Source organism: Sus scrofa, chromosome X, assembly GCF_000003025.6.
Source record: "Sus scrofa isolate TJ Tabasco breed Duroc chromosome X, Sscrofa11.1, whole genome shotgun sequence".
Taxonomy (NCBI): Eukaryota; Metazoa; Chordata; class Mammalia; order Artiodactyla; family Suidae; genus Sus; species Sus scrofa.
The window spans coordinates 43,117,442-43,126,972 of record NC_010461.5 but is presented as its reverse complement, the minus strand read 5'-3'; positions in this window follow the sequence as shown (position 1 = coordinate 43,126,972).

The following is a 9,531-nucleotide window of genomic DNA, read 5'->3' as shown; positions in this document are numbered from 1 at the left end:
TATAAGATCCCTCATGCCCAAATACATCTAATCCCTGTTCCCATTCCTAGTCCCAAACAACCACTAATCTAACTTCTGTCTCTAATGGAGTTCCCGTCATGGCTCAGTGGTTAACGAATCCGACTAGGAACCACGAGGTTGAGGGTTCAATCCCTGGCCTTGCTCAGTGGGTTAACGATCCGGCATTGCCGTGAGCTGTGGTGTAGGTTGCAGATGCAGCTCAGATCCCACATGGCTGTGGCTGTGGTGTAGGTCGGCGGCTACAGCTCCGATTCGACCCATAGCCTGGGAACCTCCATATTCCACGAGAGCAGCCCAAGAAATGGCAAAAAGACAAAAAAAAAAAAAAAAAAACCCAAAGCAAAACAAAACTTCTGGCTCTAAAGATTTGCCTTTCCTGGACATTTCATGTAAATGTAGTATGTGCATTGTTGGTATTTGGCTTCTTTCTCTTAGAATAATTTTATTTTTTTATCTTTTGTCTTTTTAGGGCCGCACTTGCGGCACATGGAGATTCCCAGGCTAGGGGCCAAATCGGAGCTGTAGCTGCTGCTCTTCACCACAGCCACAGCAACGCCAGATCCAAGCCTGGTTTGCAACCTACACCACAGCTCACGGCAATACTGGAACCCTCAACCCACTCAGCACGGCCAGGGATCGAACCTGCATCCTCACGGATTCTAGTCAGATTCATTTCCACTGAGCCATGATAGGATCCCCTTAGAATAATGTTTCTGAGGTTCAGTCAGTTGTAGCACTTATCAGCAGTTTGTTCTTTTTACTTTATTTATTTATATATTTTTTGGCTGCACCCGTGGCATATGGAAGTTCCCAGCCCGGGATCAAACCGGAGCCATAGCAGTGACCCAAGTCACTGCAGTAATAACACCAGATCCTTACCCTGCTCAGCCACATGGAAACTCCAGTCAGGTCCATTAACCACTGAGCCACAAAGGGAACTCCCCCAAACCATGCAACTACTCCTCACATTTCACCACTAAACTACCCAACTAGGTCGTCGCCTTAACCCCCAAACCTCCTTCCAACAGACCCTAATTTACCCTCAGACTGCCCTCTAGCTCCCAAGAATATCCCCAAAGGGCCCTTACAATGATACCCAATTCGGAGTTCCCATTATGGAACAGCAGAAACGAATCCGACTAGTAGCCATGAAGCTGTGGATTCGATCCCTGGTCTTGCTCAGTGGGTCAGGGATCTGGTGTTGCTGTGAGCTCTGGTGTAGATGGCAGATGAGGTTCAGATCCCGAGTTGCTGTGGCTGTGAGCTGTGGCATAGGCCTGCAGCTGTAGCTCCAATTCAACTCCTAGCCTGGGAACGTCCATATGCTTCAGCGCTAAAATTAAATAAATAAATAAATAAATAAATAAATAAATAAATAAAGTGATACCCATCTCTAACCCCAGACTACTCTCCAACAATTACAAACCGCACCCCCAAATTTCCCTTCCAAGAGACTCCACCTTGGCCCCTAAATACCCCTTAATTGCCTTCCCTTGATTCCACAGCTGCAGCCCCTAAACTTTAAGTCCAAAACATTCTTCAATGACAGCTATACCCAACCTTGTCTTAAATTAGAGTCAACCTCCATATCCACTGGTCCCATATCCAGGTACAGGGAGGCCTGAGTGTACTCTGCCATTTTATGAAAGGACGTGAACATCCTCTAATTTTGGTATTTGTGCATGGAAGCATCCTGGAACAAATCTCCCACGGATACTAAGGAGTGACTGTACATGCAGCTACAGTCACAAAACATCTTCCAATTTTCTCCAACCCTACCATCCAAAACCACTCTCCAGGTAAACGGCCCCAACCCCACCTCAATGTTCCGTTTGATAGCTCCAACTATACCCACGTTCTTTTCTTTTTTTTTTTCTTTTTTTTGCTTTTTTAGGGCTGCACCCACAGCATATGGAGGTTCCCAGGCTAGGGGTCAAATCAGAGCTGTAGCTGCTGGCCTACACCACAGACACAGCTAAATAAGATCCGAGCCGCGTCTGTGACCTGCACCACAGCTCAAGGCAATGCCAGATCCTTAACCCACTGAACGAGGCCAGGGATCGAACCTGCATCCTTATGGATGTTAGTTAGGTTCATTAACTGCCGAGCCACGATGGGAAAACTCCCCCTGAGCCATCTTTATTAGCTTCCTGTGGCTGCTGAGATGAATCACCACAAATTTGGTGGCTTAAATCATAAGAATTAAAAAAAAAAACATAAGAAATTGGAGTTCCTGCGAAATACCAGCATTTTTAGCAACATGGATTGATCTAGAAATGATCAGTGAAGTCAGCCATATAATGAGACACCAACAGCAAATGCTTTCACTGACATGCAGAATCTGAAAAAAGGACACAGTGAACTTCTTTGCAGAAGAGATGCTGACTCACAGACATTGAAAAACTTATGGTCTCTGGAGGAGACAGTTTGGAGGTTGGGGGGATGTGCTTGGGTTGTGGGTTGGAAATCCTGTGAAATTGGACTGTGATGATCATTATACAACTATAGATGTGATAATTCATGTGACTAATAAAAATAAATAAATAAAATAATAAAAAAAAAGAAATTGGAGTTCCTGTTGTGGCTCAGGGAGTTAAGGACCCGACGTTGTCTCTGCGAGGATGCGAATTAAGTCAATCCCTGGCCTAGCTCAGTGGGTTAAGGATCTGGCATTGCTGCAAACTCCAGCATAGGTCAAAGACACAGCTTGGATCCATTGTTGCTGTGGCTGTGGTGTAGGCCAGCAGCTGCAGCTCGGATTCGACCCCTGGCCTGGGAACACGCATATGCCACAATTACAGCCTTAAAGAATAAAAAATAAAATATTCATGCACCCTACAGAGACTCTAGGGGAGACGCTGTTTGTTGTCTCTTCCTCTTTTGGTGGCTGTCAGCATTCCTTGGCTTTCGGCCACATCACTACCATCTCTGCTTGATGGTCACGTTGTCTTCTGTCAAATCTGCCTCTGCCTCCCTCTTACGAGGACACTATGGGTGTAATTAGAGTCGCTTGGATGATCCAGGATAATCTTGCCATCTCGAAATTCTTTTTTTTTTATTTCTTCTTATTATTTTTTGTCTTTCCTAGGGCCTCACCTGTGGCATATGGAGGATCCCAGGCTAGGGGTCGAATTGGAGCTGTAGCCGCCAGCCTACGCCACAGCCACAGCAACGCAGGATCCGAGCCGCATCTGCAACCTACACCACAGCTCACGGCAATGCCAGATCCTTAACCCACTGAGCAAGACCAGGGATCAAACCCTCAACCTCATGGTTCCTAGTCGGATTCGTTAACCACTGAGCCACGATGGGAACTCCCGAAATTCTTACCTTAATCACCTCTGCAAACAGAAGTCTTTTTTTTTTTCTTCTTCTTCTTTTTTCCCATGTAAGGTACACTTAAAATGTGCATAACTTCGGTAAGGTCATCCCTCAACCTACAATAGTACACCCTTTGGCCTCCAAAGATACACATCTACTCTATGTAAAAACAAGGTCCTCCATCCCAATACTCCCAAAATTTCAACCCAGTACCGCATCGATTCAAGTTCAAAATCTGTCTGTTGTATCATCGGTTCAAACATTTCAAATTTTCATCCCCTAAATCATCTAAATCAGGTAGGAGTTACTCTCTGGGTATGATGTACCTCGAGGCAAAATTCCTCTCCCTCTATGGACTGTGGAACTGGAAAACAAGTTACCTGTTCCCAATACACGACGGTGGGACTGGCATAGGATAAGTATTACAGATATTCCTATTCCAAAAGGGAGAAAAACGGAAGGAAAAAAAGGTGTCCCTGGTCCTAAGTAATTGTGAAATTCAGGAGCTCCCGTCGTGGCTCAGTGGTTAACGAATCCGACTAGGAACCATGAGGTTGCGGGTTCGATCCCTGCCCTTGCTCAGTGGGTTAAGGATCTGGTGTTGCCGTGAGCTGTGGTGTAGGTTGCAGATGCGGATCCCGCGTTGCTGTGGCTCTGGCGTAGGCTGGCAGCTACAGCTCCGATTCGACCCCTAGCCTGGGATCCTCCATATGCCACGGAAGTGGCCCTAGAAATGGCAAAAAGACAAAATAATAATAATAATAATAATTGTGAAATTCAGCAGGGCAAGTTTCCTCCAGTTTCAAGCCCTGGAAATAATCCTCCGTGGCTCGAGACTCCACCTCTGGGCTTATAGCTGGGCCCTAGCCCTTGAAGGGTAGCACATATTTGCAACTGAGAAGATTTGTTTTGTTTTTCTTCTTTTTAAGGCTGCACCTGCAGCATATGGAATGTCCCAGGCTAGGGGTCAAATCGGAGCCACAGCTGCCAACCTATACACAGCCACAGCCATGCCGTGTTTGAGCTGAAGCTGCTGTGGCAATGCTGGATCCTCCCCTGAGCGAGGCCGAGGATCGAACCTGCATCCTCACGGATACAATGTCAGGTTTTTAACCAGCTGAGCCACAGAAAGAACTCCCTGCAACTGAGAAGTTTTAGCCAATATCCTTCCAGTAAAATGTTCAGAGTCCAACATCCTTCCTTCATTTCATCCTGTCTCTGTTTCTTTTTTTTTCAAGCCAATCAGGCAATGTTTCTGTCAGTATAACATCCTGAAAAGTCTTTTGCGTCTCCCATGGAAGGCATAGGGATTCACATCCTTAGACAAGAGAGTCCTCCTCAAAGCTTTTGTGGAGGAGTTCCTGTCGTGGCGCGGTAGTTAACGAATCTGACTAGGAACCTTGAGGTTGCAGGTTTGATCCCTGGCCTTGCTCAGTGGGTTAAGGATCCGGCGTTGCCGTGAGCTGTGGTGTAGGTCGCAGATGAGGCTCGGATGCCATGTTGCTATGGCTCTGGTGTAGGCCAGTGGCTACAGCTCCGATTTGACCCCTGGCCTGGGAACCTCCATATGCCGCGGGAGCGGCCCCAGAAAAGACCAAAAAAAAAAAAAAAAAGCTTTTGTGGATAATCCCATCTCCATTCCTGACTTCTGCTGAGATGATTGAGAGTATCCGTGAGTCACAAACATAATCTCTTCAGTACTAGCAAAAGGCTGTCCAGCCACACCCTTGGCTTTCTCTCCAGAGCATACTTTCCTGAAAACGAATCTCCGAAATTTTGTGCCTTTTGCAATCTGAACAGCCCAAGAACTTCCCAAATCATCAAGTCCTGGATCCATTTTACTTAACAGTTGTTTTTTCAATTTATTTCTTTCACATTTTATGGTAAACACCAAGAAGAAGCCAGGCAGGACCCTCAAGACTTTCCTTGGAAGGAGTTCCTGTTGTGGAACAGGGGAAACATCCAACTAGTGTCCATGAGGATGCGGGTTCGATCCCTGGCCTCACTCAGTGGGTTAAGTATCCGTTGGTGCCGTGAACTGTGGTGTAGGTTGCAGACACGGCTTGGATTTCGCATTGCTGTGGCTGTGGTGTATGCCGGCAGCTGCAGCTCTGTTTTGACTCCTGGCCTGGGAACCTCCATATGTTGTGGGTGCAGCCCTAAAAAGCAAAAAAAAAAAAAAAAAAAAAAAAAAAAAAAAAAGGCTTTCCTGGAGATCTCCTCAGCTAAATATCAAAGTCATTCATTTATAAGCTCTGTTTTCCACACAATTGTTGGACACAATTCAGCTAAGTTTTCTGTCTTTATGTAATAAGGATCTTCTTTTGTCCAGTTTCCAATTATATGTTCCTCATTTCCTTCTGAGCCCTCACCAGCAGCACTGTTACCATTAATATTTCTACCACCACTCAGTTTATGATGATATCTGTATTCTCTCTTCTTTTTGTTTTGTTCTTTTTAGGGCTGCACCCGTGGCATATGGGGATTCCCAGGCTAGGGGTCGAATCGGAGCTGTAGCCGCCGACCTACACCACAGCCACAGCCATGCGGGATCTGAGCCGTGTCTGCAACCTACACCACAGCTCACAGCAATGCCAGATCCTTCACCCACTGAGCAAGGGCAGGGACTGAACCCGCAGCCTCACGGCTCCTAGTCAGATTCGTTAACCACTGAGCCACGATGGGAACTCCAATAGATGCTTTCTTTACTGTGCTTCTCACTTCCTTCTGAGCCTTCACCAGCAGTGCTTTCAACTTTCATTTTTCTACCAACTGTCTGTTCAAGGCAGTGTAGACTTTTTCTATCATGTGCCTCAAAATTCTTCCAACCTCTACCCACTAGCCAATCCCAAAGCCACTCCAATTTTTTTTTTTTTTGGTATTTGTTACAACATGTTATGGACTTAATTGTGTCCATGCCCCCACCCCAAATTCATTTGTCGAAGCTCTAACCCCCAATATGATTGTATTTGGAAATGGGGCCTTTAAGAAGACAACGAAGGGAGTTCCCGTCATGGCTCAGCGGTTAACGAATCCGACTAGGAACCATGAGGCTTCGGGTTCGATCCCTGGCCTTGCTCAGTGGGTGAAGGATCCGGCGTTGCTGTGAGCTGTGGTGTGGGTCGAAGACACGGCTCAGGTCCCGAGTTGCTATGGCTGTGGCACAGGCTGGTGGCTACAGCTCCGATTCGACCCCTAGCCTGGGAACCTCCATATGCCGCAGGAGCGGCCCAAGAAAACGGCAAAAAGAAAAAAAAAAACAAGACAATGAAGGTTAAATGAGATCATGAGGGTGGGGCCCTCATCCAATAGGGCTGGTGTCCTTATAAGAAGAGGAAGAAACACCAGGAGTGCACACGCAAAAAGAAAAGGCCACGTGAGGGCAGAGCAAAAAGCAGTCATCTGCACATCAAGAAGACAGCTCTCATCAGAAACCAACCCAGATGGCACCTTGATCTTGAACTTCTAGCCTGCAGAACTGTGAGAAAAAATTTTTTTTTTTTTTTTTTTTTTTTTTTTTTTTTTTTTTTTTTGCTTTGTAGGCCCGCACTCGTGGCATATGGATGTTCCCAGGCTAGGGGTTGAATTGGAGCTGTAGCTGCCAGCCTACACCACAGCCACAGCAACGCCACATCCGAGCCGCATCTGTGACCTACACCACAGCTCACAGCAATGCCGGATCTTTAACCCGCTGATCGAGATCAGGAATCAAAACTGTGTCCACATGGATGCTAGTCAGATTCGTTAACTGCTGAGCCATAAAGGGAAGTACTTTATTTGAGAACATAAATTCTGGAGTTCCCGTCGTGGCGCAGCAGAAACGAATCCAACTAGGAACCATGAGGTTTCTGGTTCGATCCCTGGCCTCACTCAATGGGTTAAGGATCTGGCATTGTCATAAGCTGTGGTGTAAGTCACAGATGCGGCTCGGATCTGGCGTTGCTGTGGCTGTGGTGTAGGCTGGCAGCTACAGCTCCGATTCTACCCCTAGCCTGGGAACCTCCATATGCTGCTGGTGCAGCCCTAAAAAAGACAAAAAGACAAGAATTTTTTGTTGTTCAAGGCAGTGGTACTCTGTTATGGCAGCCCTAGCCGACTAAGACAACATAGTATCCCATATCCAGGTACCAAAATTGATGTTCATTTCCTGTGGTTGCTGTTACTAATTACCACAAACTTGGAGCTTAAAAGTATAAGAAATCTGAGTTCCCATTGTGGCCCAATGGGATTGCTGGTGTCTCTGGAGCTCTGGAGGACAGGTTCAATACCCAGCCCTGTACAGTGGGTTAAGGATCCAGCATCGGTGCAGCTGGGGTATAGGTTACAACTGTGGCTCCGATCTGATCCCTGGCCCGGGAACTGCATATACTGAGGGCTGGCCAAAAGAGAAAAAAAAAAAGTATAAGAAATCTATTCTTTCACAGTTGTGGGGGCCAGAGGTCCAATATCAGTTTCACTGGGCAAAATCAAGGTGTCAGCAGGGCCACCCTCTCCTCAGAGACTCTAGGGGGGAATCTGTTATCTCTTCCAGTTTCTGGTGGCTGCCTGAATTCATTGGCTTGTGGCCACATCACCTCAATCTCTGCCTCTGTGGTCACATTGCCATCTCCTTTCCGGTTTGTTAAATCTGCCCCCCCCTTGTCTTTTTAGGGCCACACCCATAGCATACAGGAGTTCCCAGGCTAGGGGTCCAATCGGAGCTACTGTTGCTGGCTTATGCCACAGCCATAGCCACACAGGATCCAAGCTGCATCTTCGACCTACACTACAGCTTACCGCAATGCTGGATCCTTCACCCACTGAGCAAGGCCAGGCATCAGAGTCGCATCCTCATGGATACTAGTCAGGTTCATTACCGCTGTGCCACCATGGGAATGCCTGTTCTGATATTTTTTTTACAGTTTTTCTTTTTAAAGTTAAGGTTTTTAGCCAATCTGGAATTAACTTTTCTGAACTGACTAAATTAGGAATCTAATCCTTCCCCCCAAAAGATTCCCCAAACCATTTTAGGAAATAGTCCATCTCTCTCCCAGTGACTTGACATAACAGTTTTGTCATTTACTGATTCCCACAAACACCTAGGTCGAGTTTTGGATTTTTTTTTTCCGTACCATCGATGTAGTTTTCTATTCCTACTTGCATATTACAATGTTTTAATTACTAGAGCTTTGTCATATATTTTGAATCTGGTAAAATGATGCCTTCATCTTTCTTCTTCTTTTATAAAATTAGATACGCTTACATATTTAAGGCAACGTAGGAATTTTAACATCAGGTCCTCAAGTTCCATTTTTTAAATTTTTCAGGGCCACGCCTGAGGCATATGGAGGTTCCCAGGCCAGGGGTTGAATTGGAGCTGCAGCTGCCAGCCCATGCCACAGCCACAGCAATGCCAGATCCCAGCCAAGTCTGAGGTCTACACCACAGCTCACCACAACGCCAGGTCCTTAACCCACTGAGGGAGCAGGGCCAAGGATCACACCCACGCCCTCATGAATACTAGTCAGGTTGGTTACTGCTAAGCCACAAGGGGAACTCCAAAAAAATTTTTTTTATGAATGCACCCACAGCATATGGAAGTTCCCAGGCTAGGGATCAAATACGAACCACAGCTGCCACCTACACCACAGCGGTGGCAACACTGGAACCTTAATCCACTGTGCAGGGCTGCGGATCCAACCAGCACTTCCACAGCAACCTGAATCGCTGCGTGGCATCTTTAACCCACTGTGTCACAGTGGGAACTCCCCGTTTTGGAATTTGTATTGGTACCATATTGATTTTGTGAAAGATTAGTTTGGGGAAGAATTGTCACCTTTGTTATGTGGATGATGATGATATGTGTGTGTGTGTGTGTGTGTGTGTGTGTGTGTGTATGGGGACGTTCGTGTTTACCAAGTCGACTTGATAATAAGGGAAATAAGGGTGCCAATACAGAAAGGTACAAGGCAAATGGAAGTTCAGTGAAGTTCCCAGTGGTGCAACTGATGGGCATGGTCTTGGGATGCTGGGAAGAATTTAGGGAAGGTTGTTGGTCCTGGTGTTTTGTGAGTTGACTGTGCACCTGAAGGTGTGAGTGGGACCCTCCGCTGTGTGCAAGCCAACTTGCATACATTTAGCACACAGAGGAGCTCAATCAATGTTTGCTGTACCAGTGCACAAATGAGTGAATCAATTTTTTTATTTTTG